Source organism: Equus quagga, chromosome 16 (genome assembly GCF_021613505.1).
Source record: "Equus quagga isolate Etosha38 chromosome 16, UCLA_HA_Equagga_1.0, whole genome shotgun sequence".
Taxonomy (NCBI): domain Eukaryota; kingdom Metazoa; phylum Chordata; class Mammalia; order Perissodactyla; family Equidae; genus Equus; species Equus quagga.
Window position 1 is genome coordinate 67,286,691 of NC_060282.1, and position 21,258 is coordinate 67,307,948.

General features: G+C 38.9%; 1 protein-coding gene across 4 annotated transcripts in view; it reads left to right on the forward strand.

Annotated features, from left to right (window-relative positions):
• SULF1 (sulfatase 1) overlaps positions 1–21,258 on the forward strand; it is a 176,750-nt gene that overhangs the window by 27,443 nt on the left and 128,049 nt on the right. The window contains exon 5 of one of the 4 annotated variants that reach the window (XM_046642716.1): positions 7,213–7,307. The exons of the other annotated variants lie outside the window; for them this stretch is intronic. The gene's annotated coding sequence lies outside the window, so the exon portion shown is untranslated. The remainder of the gene's footprint in view (positions 1–7,212; positions 7,308–21,258) is intronic. 4 annotated transcript variants of the gene reach the window in all.

Sequence of the window (21,258 nt, forward strand, 5' to 3'; positions counted from 1 at the left end):
TTTTACCCCTAAATTTAAAAATGATCTGTCAACACTAAATTCTATACTCTAGCTAATTCAATTACAAAGATCAGCCACATAATCTCAACATTAGCCTCAAAGGCCTACTCAATCACAGTAGAAAATTCTGAGGCTGGGTTTTACCATTACCTGGTCATATGACCAGCAGCAAGTTCTTTAAGATTTTTAGCCTCTGGTTTCACATCTGTAAAATAAGACCAATACTTCTTACCCCAAGGAGAGTATTGTTGAAAGGACTAAAAGGAAATAATATATGTAAAATGTCTGGCACAATGTCTGAAAATAGCAATGTTCCACTCAATTTTAGGGCTTTTCCATTTCTCTCTGTTTTTTTTCATCTTTGGTTCTGTTCATTTATTGAGCATCTACTATGTATTGCATACTATGCTAAGCACTAGTGATACAAAGATGAATAAGATTATTATCGTGCCTTAGAAGAGTTCACACTCTAAGGAAACAGACCAAAACAGCAGATAATTTTCTTAACAGTGTACGTGCAAAAACAGAAGTGACAGAATGGAGGCCAGGGTGATCCTCTCCTAGGGAAAGTCAAAGGAACTGTCACAGAAAGGGTGTTGATTGTGTGCCTTTTAAAGGATCAGCAGGAGGTGTGGGAGGACATTCCAGAGGGAAAGAGCATTGGAGAGAGAAAATGTGAGAAATTCTGGGGATGGAAACTGGTTTCAACTGGTGCTAGAGTGTTGAATCTAGGGAGGCTAGACATTTAGTCAGGGGCCCAATCACAGGTATTCTGGTGCTTCTGCTGAGACATTTGGATCTGTAACTCTAGTGAAACTCAAACAGGTGCATGGACCAGCTCAAGATCCGAAAAAAGTTTATTTTATAGGTTCACATCAATATGGAAGCTTGGACTGAAGTGTAAGTCAATTACATCACTAAGACATTGTTTGGTTCAGTAGACTTTGTTTGTTTGTAGCAAACCCATTTCCATCATGGAAGCAGGTAGCACAAGCTCCTTAACTCACCAGGTCTGGCACTTTCAGGATTACTCTTTAATCAATGGAGAGACAAGGAAGGACTTTGCTTGGGATTGAGAAGGCATAGAGTAGATGTGGTTTATGTTTTAGGAAGATTTTATACAGATCATCTACTATCTGGTATGGAGTATGGTTTGGGCAAAGGCCTAAGGGATGACAATACTATACACTGGGAGGCCAATTAAAAGACTCGCATAGTATACAAGTTGTAGTAGACAATGCTGAGGGCCTGAGTCGTGTAGGTGGACAATAGGGCATGGATTCCAGAGATATTTAGACCGTGGAACATTCTCAACTTGGGGTGAATGAAGGGAATGAAAGAAAAGGAAATGTCTATCATATTTGTTTTAGGCTTGAGCAACTGGAATTTCGGAATTGAGAAATTTATGGAATACCATAAAACAAGAAAGGTACAAGTTTATAGAAGATTGAGTTAGTTAGGGCAATGTTGGGTTGTGATGTCAGTAAGAGGTTAGACTGCAGCATTAAGTAAAAATAAAAATAGATTTTTAGAAAGTATAAAATTGCCAGATTTTTCTTGGAAACATTAAGGAGAAACATAGAGACTGGCCTCTCCCTGTTATGCTCAGTGCCTCTAAGAAATGCTAGGATCTGGGCTCACTGGGCCCTGAGCCTTCATCCGCATCTTCTGCTGTTGAGTGGATTGTTTTCCCATTAACTTTTCAACAGGAAGGCCATGTCTAGGGCAGTCTTGCCAATTACTGTGTATACCCTCAAAAAGAGAAATTCGTGCTTCCACTGAGCCTTCAGAAATGAGCAGAGACTAGAAAAAAGATCTGTGGGCTAGTAGAATGCTTATTAATAAAGAACACAGATTCATAAAGAATTTATACTCTTCAGCAAGAAGCAGCCCTTTCCTTAGGACTTTTTGCCTTCCCTTGAATTGGGGGACCCCTCAGAGACTAGAGTTAAAGGAGGTCATTTCTAAGACGAAAGCAAAGGAGGTTATTTCCTACCCAGCCATTACTTAGCCTACAACTATTTCCTCCTTTCAGTGTGAGCGAGGAGTTCTTCCCATATGTTTGAATGGTGTGTAATTGGAAAGGAGAGGTGAGTAGCATTTTTAAAGTTTTGAAAGATGACAACTAGAGGAATTTTAAGATTTAGAATGAGTAGAAAACAATCTGATTGGCAGACAGGAAGCTGTGGCGTTGTAAGTCTTTGAGGTCTGATTACTTGATAACCTTAGGTTTCTTATACCCGTTCACCCTTTCTACACTCAGCACGTAATCTTCTATGGCAAAGCTTCGATCGGATTTCCTGGATTTCTGAGCTCTTGCCCCACCTGAACACTTCAGAGCAAATACCACTTCTTACAAAAGGGGCCTGGCCGCAGACTTCATGGCTAGTCTCACGAAGTGGTTTAATATTTCTTTCTGGTTTGTAAACTGTATCAACGCATTTAAAAACAGATTTAAGAAGCTTTTTTCCACCTCTAAATATAAAGAGTTTTATCACTCATCAGAAAGATAGTATTTGGTTATAATCTGAATTCCATCTGGCTTCTGATGGCTTACTTCAAAATTCCCCAAACTTCAGAAATTATCTTTGGCTTTTGAAATGATGAAAAAGCTTTCTATTTTTGCTAAAATGCTTCCGCCATAAAAAAAAAGAAAAATGAGGAGTCCCAAAAAGGAATAGTTACTATCTCAGTTATACAAAATAATCCCCAGATATATACTTTAGAATAAGATGAGCTTGCATCATGGGAAAGTTTATGATTTAAAGAAGGAACAAGATATATTTGGGGGAATTCCCATTAGCACAATTAAAGGATGAAGAATATACTGAACTTGCATATATGGTGCTGGCCATTCCGCTTGTAGGTTACTCAAGCCATTTAAAGTCTTGGCTGCATAAGCAAGTGCTACAACTTCACAATCTTTTTGGCTTTGCTGACATAATGATTTACTCCAGGCTGGGTGCTGCCTGAGCCACCGTGCTCTCCTACGCAGTGTTTGAAGAGTGGATAGCGTGCAGCTGTGCAGTCTCCCAAACACCTGAGTCCAGAATATTGTTGAATTTTGTTTCGTTTCTGTACTCCACAGAAAGCTGGAAGTTCCCCAACTCTCTCTTGGGTTTGGCTTCCTGTTCACATGTTTTCTGGTCTCATGTCATTGTGCATGAAGTAATAGTCCCACATGCGTGCACCATCTACAATGGCAAGATTTGTGTGCTTCAGCACAAGTTTTCTAATGAGGATATTTTGGACCTTCCAACAACTCCTTAGGGAAAGCAGTTTGGAACCAGTTATTGCTTTCCAAGGTGAAGGGAGCGGCGACAGAATGCACATCAGCAACAGGACTGAGGCCACTTTCAGGAGATGATCGAAGGACAACTGCCTAAGAAAAATAAACATTTCCCTTACACATCTATCTAAATGGGTATATGTCTATATGTGTACAGTATAGAAAAATGCCTCCAATTCATGGTTTAAAAATATCAGTTACTGGTTCAGCATTTCACTAACTATGAATGGTGTTAGTGTTTTCCACTGAGGACTGTTATTTTAATGGCATTTCTCTGTAGCAAAATCTGATGAGTTTACGAAACTTGAGAGCCAGGAAATGCAGCTCAGTTTCTGAACAACTGAGAGAGCCAAGAGAGTTCAGCTCAATCATCTACTTACTTTATAGCGTGGATTCGTAAGTGCTAAGTGCAATAACACACTGGTATGGAGAGAGGAGCCAAACCAAACTTTTCAAGTACAGCTCTTAAACCATCAGGCTTAACCTCCCAACTTATTATCAGCAGGTGAAATTCTGGTGCACACCCACACCTATTTGTGGATGTTCATGTCAAATTAATGGGCATACATGCCAACATTTTGTAGAATTTTAAAACAGGAAGAGATTTTGGAAGTCTTCCAATCTTATCCTTTTATTTTAAGACAGAGAAACTGAGACTCATGAGCTCTCTCTCCGTACACACACACACACACACACACACACACAACTCAGTCTTATGCTGAGTCGCTGCATAGATCTGACTTAAGAAAAAGACGTATCATAAGTCTGGCTTAAGAAAAGAAGAGGTCAAAATGACCAGGGCTAGGCCAATGCTTCGCTGCTCCACGCATGTTTGTGTGGCCCAACTTCAGGACTGTGGGCTGACAATTTGTTCTTTCTTCAGGAATTGTTCAGGGTCTCAGATTAGATGTTTTTGACCGAAACTTGAATGAACTCCACAACAAATCAAAGATCAATATGTGACTCAGATCCTGACTATACAGCAATGCTCAACTAGTGCATGGTAGTTACCAAGGACCGCGTTATGATTAGCATATAAAATGTAGACCAAGCTTGAGATACAATCCTCACACTTAGGAATCTTAAAACCTGGCTGGAGAGACGAGACCATCACCCATGTAGGCGGCAGCAGCAACAGTGGAGACTATATAACTAGATGCTACATTGTGTGGCACAGATTTTAAGTGTTGTAGGAGTTCTGCTGAGAGATATCAATGAAAATTGAGGTTGTCAGGAAATGGAATTTCAGCTGATCCCCAGAGGGGTGCTTAGAATTTTAATATGTGGAGGGAAGAAAGGTGGATTTTTCTAGTAGAAATGGAAGCATGGAGAGGGTCTCATGGGTAGGACCCTGAGGAGATCAGGCTGATGGGGGCTGCCCAGAAGCATTTGTCAAGCTAAGTAATGGACTGTGGATCCCCAGTATGGATTTACATTATTATCTACTAAAATGTTACTGAAATAAGCACCCCCCGAAAAACTGGTTACAAATTAATTTAATTATATTTATATAACTATAAATCCACAATAATAAAGTTATATTTATATCATTGAAACTCCACAGTAAGTTGCTAATTAAATATAAACAAAACCAATAATATTCTATAGATTAGACTGGAAATATTAGTTTAAAATTAATAATATTAATTCTGTTTGCCAGATCATACTGTTTTGCTGAAACTAAAGAATCAATTCACTTTAACCAAGTGTTCATTAATGAAATTGTAAAAAAAAAAAAGTAGGAAAGAAACATTTTAATAAAAAATATCTATGGCATATTCAGTACTATGCCTATTTATAATGAATTGTTGCAAGTTAGCACATGTAAAGGAAGAAAGGATCCCACTGGGGTGTTGACCATGGAACTGAGCACTGTGGTGGCTCAGTCATCCTGTGGCCTTACTCTGTTCTGGCAAATAAAACTTCAGACAGCACAGCAGGAAATGGTTGACTCACATGCATGCACATATCAAGCGAGTATTTAGGCTGCTTCTGTTCTCTCTTTAATAGCCTATGGCAATTAAATTATTATATTATTCTCCCACACATTATTGTTTTAATGATGACAAATCAAAGTCTTCGTTGATAAACTTCATGAAAGCTCTGGTCTTATTCCATGAAAATGTCTTCTGATTGCAAGTTACCCCAGCAAGGGAAGTGGTATCTTTATTACCAGCTAAAAAAGATTCAACACAAGTGATAATGGTTGCCAGTGTTTATTGAACGCTTGTAATGTGCCACATTCTCTTCTAAATTTTTTACATGGATGCTCACATGTAATCCTCATGTCAACCCTATGAGGCAGATACTATGTTTAATCCTCATTTTTCAGAGGAGTATACTGAGGCATAGAGAAATTAAGTAACTCACTCAAGGTCACCTAGCCAATGAAAACTGTCGCCTGGAATTCAGGCATCGAATTCCAGGGTCTGCTGCTCCCAGTAGTAGATTCACAATAATTGCAGAAAGGGTGTTGCTATTTTGACATTAGGCTATGCCAGCATGACCACAACCAGATACTTACAGCGTCACGTTCAAACATTAACTTTTCTTCAGGAGATCACGAGGTACCGTGCCTAATCCTAAACGTAAACATTTATATGTCCTCTCGGAACACATTGAAGAAGTGGACATCTGCATGATGCTTATATAATTCGTAATGCTCTCAGAGACATGGAAACAGAGAATGTAAAAACTCACCAACTCCCAGGATGGAAGCACAGGGCAGTGGCCAAAGGCTGACTGGGCTGGGTGTGCCAGATGACAGAGGGCGGCCGAAAGGGGTGGAGGAGCTGAGCTCCTGTCGGGAATGGCAAGAGCCATGATAAGGGTGGTGTGGGAGGAAAGTCTTGCAGCAACAGGCCAGTTCCAAGGTGGCCAGCTCCAGCGAGGCCGGGCTGCAGCAAGCTCGCTGCAAGAGGGAAGTTTTCCGAACAGAGAAAAGGGCCAGGGACTGCCCACGTTTACCCGGAATCACCAGGGCCAATTCAGAACAAGGAGAGATTCGAGGTCTGTTGTATTGAGCGAATTAATCTACACCCATTGCCTTTGAGCTTCCCCTCTATGTATACCAACATACAGTTGTATTCACCAGTGAAGAGCTAAGAAAGCTCCAAATGAAATGCTTTAATATTTACACGGCAAGAGAAATGTTTTTTACATATAAAGGGAATTTGAGTTGCTAAATAGTGTGTGTCATTTTCCTATTCTTATATTTCATATATCTTATATTTCCTTATAATATATATATATCTCTCTCTTACATTTCCTCTCCTATCTTACATATCATATCCACATTTATATGTAATATGTATATGTTAAAATATGCTGTGCTATTCATGGCAGCAAGATTGCTTCAAAAGATACTTAATGCATTAAAATGGGTGTTTCCTCTTATTCAAAGTATCTAAGTTGATTTTAGTCACTTATTTTTCAACTGTTGTAAATGCAGAATAGAAACAAACTTAACCACTTGAAAGTGCTTACTTTGCTACTCATCGGATAATAGCTGGCAGCACCTTCAGAACATTTTATGAATCAGCACCTTTTCCTTTAAAATAGGTCTCATAACCTGAAATTAGACATCACTCAACTTTTAAACTTGGAATACTTTGTAAACTTTGACAAAGAAACTCTTCTTTAGTGATTTTATGATAGCCAGTCAAAGAATAATATGAAATGAATCTAATGGAAAGTCTTTCCCTTGATGAAGAGAGAGTCTAATGGAAACTTCTACAAAAGGAGCGCATTACCCACAATACTTCAAAGTCTCTTGCGAGTGATTGTAAGAAAATCAGTCTGGGTGAAATTTGGAGAATATTATTCCTAATGATGTCCTCCTTTGAACTGTGAAAGGGCAGCGTCTGAAAGATAAATCACTGATAAAACGCAACTGAGGACGCTTATGCTTTCCTCCATTGTAGACACTGACAGCTAGCCAGCATCCTCTGAAGAATGTGAATTTGGCAAATGACACGCAGGTTCTCCAAGACAGAGTAATTGCAAGAAATCTTCAAAGGTACTCATATCAAATATTTATCTCTTGGTTAATTAAACCAAGGCACTAATTAAACCTGAGCACTCCATGACACTTGGAGAGGGGGACATTGCACAGATGGGGAATTGTAAGAAACTGAGTCATCAATAGTCCTGTAGCACTCTCATCCTTCTTGGCTGAGAGAGCTACAGGGGTCTTGAATGTGACAGAGCCATTTCATGAAAATAGTCTCCCAGAATGACAAAAGAACCATCTGAAAAATGGGTATTTGAAGAATCAGGTAACTTTATCAATATGTCATGAGCTGTTCAGAATTAGAGGGACAGTGAATGGCAGACCAGTTGCGCTCAGTCATCCACATTCTCGGGAGTGAAAACTGTACAGATGTCACCCCTCTCGTTCGCAGCTTGCCTTCACAGTTTCTTGCCTTGGACAGATAAATACCAGTGGCAAGACTGTTGTGGGGCCGGGGAGAGTTCGGAGACTCACCTCAGCAATACAACATTGGTTACAGAAACATTCTTAGGAGTGTTGATTTATATGAGCTCCCACCCCCGTGAGCCTTTCTCAAATGTCAATATTGAAAATTGTTCCCTTCCATCCCCTTCCAGAACTAAAGCATTGGAAACTGTTGAGTTCCCCTTGGTTTCAAGTTGCAGCTCTTCAAAATCATTGCCCTTTGCTTGATTTTCCTTCTAAGCTTTGTGTTGGCCCACGTTGGCTTGGAAGAAGTCCTGTAATCACCACACAGCTCATGAACCTCACAGAAACAAAACGGAACAAAATCTTCAAGGCTGTCCTGAATTTCAGGTTCATCTTTTGAGGACTGATTTGTCCAGCTTCTCTTTCGAATACTTACAGAATTCAGTATTTTGTCTTCATACTACCAATGGCAAGCAACGAAGGGAAATGGCTGGAAGTGTATGGGAAACTGGGATCGACATAAAATCATGAGCGTTGGCAGTCTTTCTATAATTCTCAGAGCTTTGTCTGCAGGTGGTCTCGGGTATCACCAGTAATGTGTTGGATGCTGGTTATGCATAAGCTAAATCAACACTAAGAGAAGAAAAATTGAGGTTTAGATCTCCTGATTTCAAAACTCCAAACAGGAAAGGAAAATATTCCAAAACATAAACTAAAAAAGTTATCTCTTTAAGAATAAGTTCGGTACACACTGGAACTGTGACTTCTTAAGAATTCTTCATCTTCTTGAGTCAGTTTGCCAAACCTTATCTTTGTGAACCTCCAGCCCTTGCATCACTTTTCCTATAGGAAAGAAAAAGGTTGGGCTTCAGTATCACACCATTCAAAATTAACTCTAGGGGCTGACCTGGTGGCGTAGTGGTTAAGTTTGCGCACTCCACTTCAGCAGCCCAGGGTTTGCAGGTTTGGATCCTGGGTGCAGACCTAACACCAGTCATCAAGCCACGTTGTGGCAGCATCTCACATAAAACAGAGGAAGATTGGCACAGATGTTAGCTCAGTGACAATGTTCCTCAAGCAAAAAGAAAAAGATTGGCAATAGCTCTTAGCTCAGGGCCAATCTTCCTCACCAAAAAAAAAAAAAAATATATATATATATATATATGTGTATTAACTGTAGAAGAGGCTGGAAAACCCTTAACACCAGAGGTCACTTTTTATCTTCTCAAGAGATGACTGAGGCCCTGATTTCTCAAAACATCTGTCTTCGTTTCTTTTGCTCTATGAAGAGGCCACTTTTCTGGGATGCCATGTTGTTTATTATCTGGCCAGTAATCTTTCATTTTACACTTGTCTCCTTTTAATGGGTAATTTCACCACTTTAAGCATTATATCCTTTTCATTTCTCAGCATATCCTTATTATGAGAAAATAGAAAGTGTTTAACATTGGATCAAGTTAGGATCATTTCCTCAAATTTAACATGCGTGATGCTTATTTCTTAAAAATCTGTGGACCCCCTGCGTCAGCAGGCTTCAGTCTGCTTTTTCCATCTTTGGACTGGAAAATTCAAATTCAGTCTGACCAGCTGACACCTTCAGCGATCTCTGCCCTCCTTATCCATCATTTGAGCTGGATGCGATAGGTAGCTGAGTCACTTCCCACCGCTACATCTGTATTCATATATCCACGATCTTCCCATCTGGTAAATTTTATAGAAAGAAATTAGTCCTTTCTGTGTGTGCTCAGAGAGTGAGGTTTATAAAATAAGGACCACTCTAATGGGCCTTGGGGTTTCAAAGTGCTGCCCTGTGTATTTTTGATTGCCTCTCTGCTCATGACATCTGGGTATAAAGTTCTCTCATTTAATGTTTTTCCAGCTTTAAGAACTGTTTACATGCAGTTCATTGAGCTTGGCATCACCTCCAAAATACATAATGCAAGAAACAGAACCAGGAGATGTTATAAGCAAATCTCAGAAACTGCCCAAGTGTCTCCTGACTATCTGATTGCCAGAAGATTCTTTCCTGTTCCAAGGACAGATAGGTTGTATTCACATATAATAAGACACCAAAAGGACAATTAAATTTCACAGCTTGAGGGAGATTTTGAGTGTTCTTGTCAAAAATGTTCACACCTGTGGAACAGGCTGTTATTTTTGTGCAGCCTGGTTTTCAGCTTGAGATACACCTGCCAAAATCTGAATGGCCGCTATTGTACCTTCTGGACTCCAAAACTGCGCTGTCAGACAAGGTTTGGTGCACACAGATGGGATAACTTAGAACAGCGACTATGTTGTTTGTAAGGAAAGTAAGACCTTTCCTAGCCCTGTTGTTGCCTGTTTGGGATGGAAAATTTTATCATAAGCATTCACTAGCTGTGCCTCCTGGCACTTTAGTTTTTTATATGTTGCTTTAATTATTTAAGTTATGTTCGACACGTTAATTTAATTTTAAGTGATTTCTGAAAATTGTCCCTAGACTGTAATAGTAAACTACATCTTTTCAAGCCATCAATTTCAGATGTGGACCCTAAACACCGCTAAAATTATTCTCATCTTGGTTTCCAATAAGCATTTAAAGCTTGCTACGGAATATAAAGATTTGAATTTGGGGTTGCTAAAAAGCAGACTCTTCTCCTTTGTGATCACTCTTACCCTTAACATTTCTCATTAAAGGGGCAGTTTATCACAGAGAATCCTAATGTCAGTTAAAATAATGTATTTGTTGTAAAAACAATATAATAGCTACCTATTATGAATTTTTTTGAGTTAAAAAGAACACACACTTAACCTAAGATGTTAAGTCTTTTCTGTATGAATTTATGCCATGTGGAATCATGGAAAATTGCTCCCATTTGACTATTTTTGACCTACAAAAGTAGCAATTTCATATGGCACTACCTAATATTTTACATAATTGAAAACATGGAGAATGCACAATTTTATTCTGATTTTTTCCATTACCTTTATATCAAAACAATTTACGGTTTCTGCATTGTTTTCATAGTTCATAATTTAAATCAGTGCATCATGTTCCATTACATGGATGTGGGATATATCGGTTGATTTTGCTTTTTCCATATAAAAGATAACACTCAAAAACACAATCAATACCTTCCTTCACACAGCCGCTGTATTTGGTTCCATTCTAATGCCAGTTTTTATGCTAGAGTCTTCTCCTCTATCATCCTTTCATCCCCCTGAAACTAAATATTTTCACACGTGAGTCTTCAGTACAATTTTTAGCGAGAAAGCAAGTATTGCTATGTACAAGTATACAAATATGCACACATGTATGTCCATACTTAAATGGATCTGTTTTGGCAGTACATCGTTAAAGCCAATGAGTTTGTATTTAAAGAAAATACCAGACTCCAATGGGATGAGAACCGTTGTGCCCATCAGGCTGTGCCGCCCTTAGCTGGCTCCTCTCCATTCTCAGCTGACTGAGACCTGTCCCAACAGATGGCCCTCTCAGTATGCTTTGACTGCCAGCAGACTAGTGCCTTGTCTAACATGATGAGGAAGCAAACTCCAGGGGTGTTGACTGACCGGAGGAAAACCTTTTGCTCTCGCCATAATGACCCATTCAGGCAGGAAGTTAAGAGGAAAATCGCTGTTCCCCTGGGGATGAGGAGTGGAGAGTGGGGAGGAGAGCAGTTTAATTATGGTGAGGATGGGGCTCGGGGACAGGGACACAAGTGGAGACCTAGAAAAAAGGAAGGGATGATGTCATTCTTTACTGGGACAGTCACTGAAATGAAATCAGGTCACACACAACGGTCTTGTTCTTTGCCCGGGACTATAAGTGTTACAGGAGATTACTCTGTGGTGACGCTTCTTAGGAAGACTCTAAGGCCCTACTCACATTAGGTAGCCCCCAAGACATCTCAAAGACAGATAAGAAGGGCAGGATCGTTCCCTCCAGTGCCAAAATGGCACACACTAGACCCACAACATTTGTTCAAGATCGCTAAGCCACATTTTAGGACAGAAAAATTGTCCAGATTCTAAGAACACAGTGAATTTCAAGAAACAGAAGGCAACTGCACCACTGGGTGTCGGGCCAGATGTTTTAAATTGGTGCTTTTTGTAGAATAATTTTGAACAGCATCCTGAAGTTAAGATGGAATATATTTCTCACTAGAAAGTTGGCACTTCCTGGAGAGAAATACTGCCTTGTACCATGTTAGGGCATTTCTAGGACTGATTAGTTCTCCTTACAGAGGATGCGTTTCATCTGTGGCGGTCTTGAGTTCCTATTGCCTCTGGTGGCAGATATATTCAATTTTAGGTCCCTTCGCTCAATGGTGTCCTAATTTAACCTCATTCATCTGCTTAGATTTCACAAGAGGGCATCACAATTATAAATGAAGGTTAGATTTTCTAAGAAGTCATCCGTGGAATAATTAGGTGATAGGGTCAAATCCTGTTATTAAGATTCTGTTGTTATTGCATTAATGAGGCTTAAAACAAATAAGTCATTGACTGAGGCTTTTTTTTTTTGAGGATATTTTTGCTGCACAAGTATTCATAACAGTAGAATTGGAACACTGTAGGCTTTTTACTTTGGCATCTACGGTTTGAGAATTTGCCAAACAATGTTCAATTCTGGTAAACCACTGGTCTTCAGGTGCATGTGTATATTCAAAGACAAGGTCCTTCTCTCTTGTAGAAATATACAAAAATGTAAAAATAAAATTGGGTTACAGTAGGAATTCGTATTTACTTTATGATTTTGCTCTCAAATTACTAGGGAATCTTGTGTAGTAATCTAGGGTATAGAGTAAGTCGTGATGCATGTGCAACAAATGTGTTTGAAAGCTGCTGTGGATTGTGGCTATCAAAATGGAAAGAGGCACATTTTGGAGTCCTTTTTTGGCAGATTCTGACATGAACTTCAGTGATTTCTGCTTTCCTTATTTTTTAATTTTTTTTTTTTTTTATTTTGTGAGGAAGATTCACCCTGAGCTAACGTCCATTGCCAGTCTTCCTCTGTTTTGTATGTGGATGCCTCCATAGCATGGCTGATGAGTGGAGTAGGTCCGTGTCCAGGATCCTAATCTGTGACCTGGGCTGCCAAAGCAGAGTGTGCAGAACTTTAACCACTCAGACACTGGGCCAGGCCCTGCTTTGCTTATTTTTAAATGGAAAGTAATTAGTCTATAGGGCCTTTGAGAGAGAATAATGGTTTAAAACTAAAAAAGTAACCAAAATATTTCCAAACAAATGGCCGGCACCATCAGAAGTTCCCAAGTTTTCAAGACAGTGTTTAATTTTCTTTTGTTTGTTTTCTAGTAGTCTTTAAAGAAGTCTAAGGCCATTATCCATAGCCGGTTGACAAGAGCATCTAAAATGTACGTGCTACTTTAAGCAAATACATTATTTGCAAAACAAAGCATAGCTTCTTACAATGGGATTCACCATAAAATTAATTTTGAAATTATTTACATTTGCAGTTTTACCAGAAAAAGATTTGATGCATTTTTTGCATTAAAATGTCTTTATTAGGGGCCGGCCTGGTGGCACAGCTGTTAAGTGTGCACATTCTGCTTCAGCGGCCCGGGGTTTGCTGGTTCGGATCCCGGTTGCAGACATGGCACCAATTGGCAAGCCATGCTGTGGTAGGCGTCCCACATATAAAGTAGAGGAAGATGGGCACGGATATGAGCTCAGGGCCAGTCTTCCTCAGCAAACAGAGGAGGATTAGCAGCAGATGTTAGCTCAGGGCTAATCTTCCTCAAAAAGAAAAAAAATTTAAAAAGATAATAAATAAAATGTCTTTATTACGTAAAGTAAGAATGCCCCAGCAGGTTAAATCCATGCGACAATATTCAGAGGAGTCGGGTCGAGCCGGGCATGATGATGCCCGTCAGTGCACAGTGACCGCGGGAGAAGGACCAGCAGCATTCAGAGCAGTCAGTGCCCGTGCTGTAGGGGGGCAGATATTTTGAGTCTCTGTCCTGGTGATAAGTGTGCCATAATATAACTATTCCCAAAATTCTCCTGTCCAAAGAACACTGCAGTGAGAGTTGGTTCTCGTTTTAGACATTTTTTTTGACTGTGTAACTTTCTACAAAATTAGGATGCGCTTGTCCCACTTTCCTCACTGGGCTGTTGGTAAAGAATGTGAAAGTCCTTTTGGAGGGAGCAGATGTCTGGAGCCACTCAAACACAACCTGTTCCTATCGCTGTGATATTAAAAGGCTAAGGAATTGCATGGTAATCATCAGTTCCCATCAGACTGTGCTGTTCGCAGCACCTTATTTCTCCCTCGTTATTCTTGTAGTTTTATGTCTCTGCCAGTAAACTAATCCCAATGTGTATTTTTGATGGTTGGCAAAAATTCAAAAATGCTTTGCAAAGAAGGAAGGCCGTAGAATCACTCGGATTATAACTATGTATTCAGTGCAATTTTAAGAAAAGCTTCAGAATGAAATATCTTTGCTGGCTGAAGCATTAAAAAGAGAAGTGAAAAAAAATACCCTGTACTGTATTATATTCTTGGAGTTGGAATTCAGCTAAGGATTGACTCCAAATAATCTTTGTGATTAGAAAAAAAGATGTGTAAGATTAACTCACCCAGGATGGGTGCTATTGCTTTTAATACCTTGTTGAGCGGCTCCCGTCGTGCGCTGAAATGGGTTAAGAAATTGCCGTCATCTGCATCCACCAGACAGAGGCCACATGCAACAAGTGACATCCTTCTGCTCTCTGTCAGTGCTGTCAGAAGACTGCCTTTCTCCTAGGGAAATAGTCAATTTTCTAGTTGCTTTCTCCACCCTGAAGCATTGATTTATAGAGGAATTTCTTTCAAATGTCAGATACAGTATCAGTTTAGTAGTTTGTAAGTGTTGAAACGTCCCTTCTGGGTGAAAGGAGAGGAATGTAATTTACATTTCTCATCTGGAAGTTCATCTTAGTTTAAAGAGCTTTCTCTCAGGTTATGGAACTATTAAGACAGTTTGAGGGGGTGACTTGTATCTGTATGCATGAATAACTATTCCAGTGACAACCGACTCCTCAATGTGACAGACAATAATTCTGACTATCAAAACATTGATTTTTTTTCTCCCTGACTCGTGTATACAGTAAGAGCATGCATCTACCTGATAATAACTCGCCTCAGCTATTGGCCTACATGGATGTCTAAAAACGTACACAGCGATGAGTCATGTAAAAAGAGCCTTTCCTAACTTAGGGAGCCTTTGGGAGAAGTTCAAGAGTTATCACCAGCAAAGGTGATCTTGTCCTCCTAAAGTGGAAAATTCTCTCTTTTGCTAATTGACAGTGGCGCGTGAGAGAAGTGTAGCATAGTGATTAGGAGCACAGATCTGGGAGCCAGGCTGCCTGGGTTTGAATCTCTTCTATGCCATTTTTTAACTGTGAAACTTACTTTCTTTGTGCCTCGGTGTCCTTATCTGAAAAATGGGGGCCAGTAATAACACCGACTTTGCTTAGCTGTTTACAACGTTAGGTGATTCCGTATGGAGGACGGGCTCAGAACAATGCCTAGCACTTAGTAAAGGGCTGTATGCATGTTAACTATTGTTATTACTGTTGGAAATTTTAATCCAAAAATGCACAAAGTAGATAAGTTCCCATAATGTTAGGCTGCCCATAATTCCATACACTTAAACACACACACATGCACACACACACACACACACAGTCAGTGTACCAAGCACATAAAGAAACTAGTCATTCACCACAACGCCCACCCTGTGGAAATTGGTGCTAGTCAGGAGTAAGACATATATACGTGCCTCACAAAGAATAGCAATAATGATACCTTACATTTGCACACTTGAAATGTACATTTGCACACTTCTACCAGTTGCTGAGAGAATCAGATGACGATGAATGGGAAAGTGCTTGGGGAGTATATTATCGGCATACATAGTGAAAACTTATTTTAAACCAGCTCGTGATTTTCTAATTTGATTTCCCTTTAGATTTGTTTAGCCTTACCTTCAACATTTTCCCCTATCCACCCATGATTTGGCAAATATTAACAACTAAAAATGAATAATCACTAAAATCCAATACTTAGAGTCTCCTTTTGGAGGCTCCGATTATTCAACGGGCCCAGAATCTGATTATTCTCTGGTCTAGACTCTCCCTTCATGCAGCTTTCGGAGAGCTGGATGCTTAGAGCCACACGAGGGTAAACTGGGTTTGCCTCATGAAAATTTTTTCACTCCTTTGTTTGTAAATTACATACACTGAATGATTTTTTTACAGACATCACTATGTCAAGGATGATGTGATTTCAGAGCCCCAGGGTGACAAGTGGACTGCACCCTGCTGTGCTATCTGTGCCATTATTAAGATTCCCTTATTGAAAGGAGAGAAAAAAGATATCCTTAGGGAATGATGAAAAGAAATCATGAAGACAGATTTTTTCTGAGTATTTTGGAGATTTTTCACACAGTGGAGAGAGCACTCATTCTAGCTGTATTTGATACTTCTGAAAAAAAGACATTTTATATATAAAATTCAAAATTCTCATTGCCTGTCAAGCGTTGCCACAGGATCTTAAAATAATGAACTTGGGATTTAGTTTTTCCGCTTCCTTCTTTATTGTTAAGTATGTAGGTGTGCGGAGAGCTGGCAAGTCCCTGCTACATTGAAGAAAGTAGAAAAAGTGCTTCATGAGCCAGTATTGTTTGCTCTATCATCTCCTCTCCACATCTCCCTAGTGAAAATTAAAGGTGATCGCTAGCACGGCATGCCCACTGTGTGAAGAATCAAGTCTGAGCCTTTTTAAGGCCCTCCAAGGACCATCAGTATGAGAGAAGAAATAGGATATTATGAAAAAACAAAGGAGATATTCCAGCCTTTACTAACATGTGGAATTGGAAAAGCTGCATAGCCATTTTAAAAAAATTTTATTGAGTTCATCATAGTTTATAACATTGTGAAATTTCAGTTAAACATTATTATTTGTCAGTAACCATATATCTGTGCCCCTTTACCCCTTATGCCCACCCCCAACCCCCTTCCCCTCTAGTAACCACTAATCTGCTCACTTTGTCCAAGGATTTGTTTATCTTCCACATCTGAGTGAAATCATACTGTGTTTGTCTTTCTCTGTCTGGCTTATTTTGTTTAACATAATAGCCTCAAGGTCCATCCATGGTGTTGCAAATAGGACGATTTCATCTTCTATTATGGCTGAGTAGTACTCCATTGTATATATATATCACATCTTCTTCATCCATTCATCAGTCGTTGGGCACTTGAGTTGCTTCCACGTCTTGACTATTGTGAATAATGTTGCAGTGAACATAGGCGTGCATAAATCTCTTTGGATCATTGATTTCAAGTTCTTTGTATAAATACCCAGTAGTGGGATGGCTGGGTCACATGGTATTTCTATTTTTAATTTTTTGAGAAATCTCCTTGCTGTTTTCCATAGTGGCTGCACAAGTTTGCATTCCCACCAGCAGTGTATGAGGATTCCCTTTTCTCCACAGCCTCTCCAACATTTGTTGGTTTTTGTGTTGGTGATTATACCCATTCCAACAAGTATAAGGTGATATCTCATTGTAGTTTTGATTTGTATTTCCCTGATGATCAGTGATGTCGAGCATCTTTTCATGTGCCTGTTGGCCATCTGTCTATCTTCTTTGGAAAAATGTCTGTTTATATCCTCTGCTCATTTTCTGATCGGATTATTTCTTAGTTGTGAGTTGTATGAGTTCTTTATATACTTTGGAGATTAACTCCTTGTCGGATACATGATTTGCAAATGCTGGTGGTTGTCTTTTCGTTTTGTTCCCAGTTTCCTTTGCCTTGCAGAAGCTCTTTAGTCTGATGAAGCCCCATTTGTTTATTTTTTCTTGCTTCCCTTGCCCAAGTAGACATGGTATTCGAAAAGATCCTTCTAAGATCTATGTCAAAGAGCGTACCGCCTATATTTTCTTCTAGGAGTTTCATGGCTTCATGTCTTACCTTCAAGTCTTTAATCTATTTAGAATTAATTTTTGTGCATGGTGAAAGATAATGGTCTACTTTCTTTCTTTTGCATGTGGCTGTCCGGTTTTCCCAACACCAGTTAGTGAAGACACTTTCCTTTCTCCATGGTGTGTTCTTGGCTCCTTTGTCAAAGATTAGCTGTCCATAGATGTGTGGTTTTATTTCTGGGCTTTCCGTTCTGTTCCATTGATCTGCCTGCCTGTTTTTATACCAGTACCATGCAGTTTTGATTGCTGTGTCCTTGTAGTATATTTTGAAGTCAGGGATTGTGATGCCTCCAGCTTTGTTCTTTTTTCTCAGGATTGCTTTAGCTACTCGGGGTCTTTTGTTGCCTCATATGAATTTTAGGATTCTTTATTCTATTTCCGTGAAGAATGTCATTGGAATTCTGATTGGGATTGCATTGAATCTGTAGATTGCTTTAGGTAATATGGACATTTTAACTATGTTTACTCTTCCAATCCATGTGCATGGAATATCTTTTCATTTCTTTATGTTATCATCGATTTCTTTCAATCATGTCTTGTAGTTTTCATTATATAGGTCTTTCATCTCCTTGGTTAAATTTATTCCTAGATATTTTATACCTTTTGATGCGATTGTACAAGGGATTGTATTCTTGAGTTCTCTTTCTGTTAGTTCATTATTAGAATATGGAAATGCCACTAATTTTTCTAGGTGGATTTTGTACCCTGCTACTTTGCTGTAGTTGTTGATTATTTCTAATAGTTTTCTGATGGATTCTTTAGGGTTTTCTATATATAAAGTCATGTCATCTGCAAACAGCAAGAGTTTCACTTCTTCTTTGCCAGTTTGGATACATTTTATTTCTTTTTCTTGCCTAATTGCTCTGGCCAAACCCCCCAATACTATGTTGAATAAGAGAGGTGAGAGTGGATACCCTTGTCTTGCTCCTGTTCTCAGAGGGATGGCTTTCAGTTTTTCCACCTTGAGTGTGATGTTGGCTGTGGGTTTGTCATATATAGACTTTATTATGTTGAGGTGCTTTCCTGCTATACCCATTTTATTGAGAGTTTTTATCATAAACAGATGTTGGATCATGTCAAATGCTTTCTCTGCATCTATTGAAATGATCATGTGGTTTTTATTGCTCATTTTGTTAATGTGGTGTATCACATTGATTGATTTGTGGATGTTGAACCACTCCTGTGTCCCTGGTATAAATCCCACTTGATCTTGGTGTATGATTCTTTTGCTGTATTGCTATATTCAGTTTACCAATATTTTGTTGAGAATTTTTACATCTATGTTCATTGGCAATATTGGCCTGTAATTTTCCTTCTTTGTGTTGTCCTTGTCTTGCTTTGGGATCAGGGTGATGTTGGCCTCATAAAATGTGTTAGGAAGTGCTCCATCTTCTTCAATTTTTTGGAATAGTTTGAGAAACATAGGTACTAAATCTTCTTTGAATGTTTGGTAGAATTCTCCAGAGAAGCCATTTGGTCCTGGACTTTTATTTTGGGCTGTTTCAATCTCTTTACTTTGATTGTCTATTCAAATTCTCTATTTCTTCCTGGTTCAATTTTGGGAGGTTGTATGAGTTTAAGAATTTATCCATTTCTTCTGGATTGTCCAATTTGTTGGCATATAGTTTTTCCTTTGTATTCTGTGGTATCCATTGTAATTTCTCCTCTTTCATTTCTAATTATATTTATTCGAGCCTTCTCTCTTTTTTTCTTAGTGAGTCTGGCTAAGGGTTTGTTAATTTTGTTTATCTTCTCAAAGAACCAGCTCTTAGTTTCATTGGTTTCAGTGATCCTTTCTACTGTTTTGTTTCAATTTCATTTATTTCTGCTCTAATTTTTATTATTTCCCTCCTGTTGCTGACATTGGGCTTTATTTGTTCTTCTTTTTCTCACTCTGTTAGGTGTAGTTTAAGATTGCTTATTTGAGATTTTTCTTGTTTGTTAAGGTGGGCCTGTATTGCCATGAATGTCCCTCTTAAGACTGCTTTTACTGCATCCCATGTGAGTCGGTATGGTGTATTTTCATTTTCAGTTGTCGCCAGACATATTCTGATTTCTCCATTAATTTTTTCAATGATCCATTGGTTGTTCAGTAATACGTTGTTTGGTCTCCACATCTTTGTCCCTTTCCCAGTTTTTTTCTTGTAGTTGATTTCTAGTTTCGTAGCATTATGGTAGGAAAAGATGCTTGACATGATTTCATGTCATGCATGAAGTTTAAGTTTATTGAAGCTTGCCTTGTTTCCCAACATATGGTCTATCTTTGAGAATGTTTCATGTGCACTTGAGAAGAATGTGTAATCTGCTGATGTGGGATGGAGCATTATATATATGTCCATCTAGTCCAGTTTTTCATTTAGTTCTGCTATTTGCTTGTTGACTTTCAGTCTGGATGATCTATCTGATCTGGATGATCTATTGTTGTAAGTGGGGTATTAAGGTCCCCTCCTATTATTGTGTTGCTGTTTATATCTCCTTTTAGGTCAATTAATAGTTGCTTTATGTACTTTGGTGCTCCTGTGTTAGGTGCATATATGTTCATAAGTGTTATGTCCTCTTGGTGGAGTGTCTCTTTTATCATTATATACTACCCCTCTTTGTCTCTCATTGTCTTTTTTATCTTGAAGTCTACTTTGTCTGATATAAATATGGCAACACTTGCTTTCTTTTGTTTGCTGTTAGCTTGGAGTATCATCTTCCAGCTCTTCACTCTAAACCTGTGTTTGTCTTTAGAGCTGAGACGTGTTTCCCGGAGGCAGCATATTGTTGGATCTTGTTTTTTAATCCATCCAGCCACTCTGTGTCTTTTGATTGGAGAATTTAATGCATTTACATTTAGAGTGATTATTGATACATGAGGGCTTAGTACTACCACTTTATGTCTTGTTTTCCAGTTCTGTGTTTCCCTTGTTTCTCATCCCATGTATTTTGGACTGCCAGTTCAGTTTGGTGGCTCTCTGTGATGATTTTCTCAGTTTTCTCTTTATATATCATTTGTGTCTCTCCTCTGATTTTTTGTTTGGTGGTTACTGTGAGGTTTCTATAAAATATCTTGTAGATGAGATAGTCTGTTTTCTGATAGACTCCTATTTCCTTAGTCTAAGCAGGTTCTATCCCCTTCCTCTTTCCCTTCTAAGTTATTGTTGTCACAACTTATTCCATTTTTTGTTGTGAGTTTGTGGTTAAAATGAAGTGATTGTATTTATTCTTGATGCTTTCCTTCCCTTTATCTTTAATGTTATAAATAAGTGTTTGCTAATCTGTTCTGATAGAGAGTTGCAATTTTCTGATTTTTGTCTGCCTATTTATCTCCTTGCTCAAGGCTTTGTGTACCCTTTCTTTTTTTTTCCAGGTAGGAGGGCATTCTTGATCATATCTTGTTGGGTGGAGGGAGGTCAGGGTCTTTTGGTGATAACTCCTTCGGCTTTTGTTTATCTGGAGAAGCTTTTATTTCTCCATCATAGCTGAAGGATATTTCACTAGATAGAGTATTCTTGGCTGAAGGTGTTTGTCTTTCAGAATTTTGAATATATCATTCCACTCTCTCCTAACCTGTATGCTTTCTGCTGAGAAATCCACTG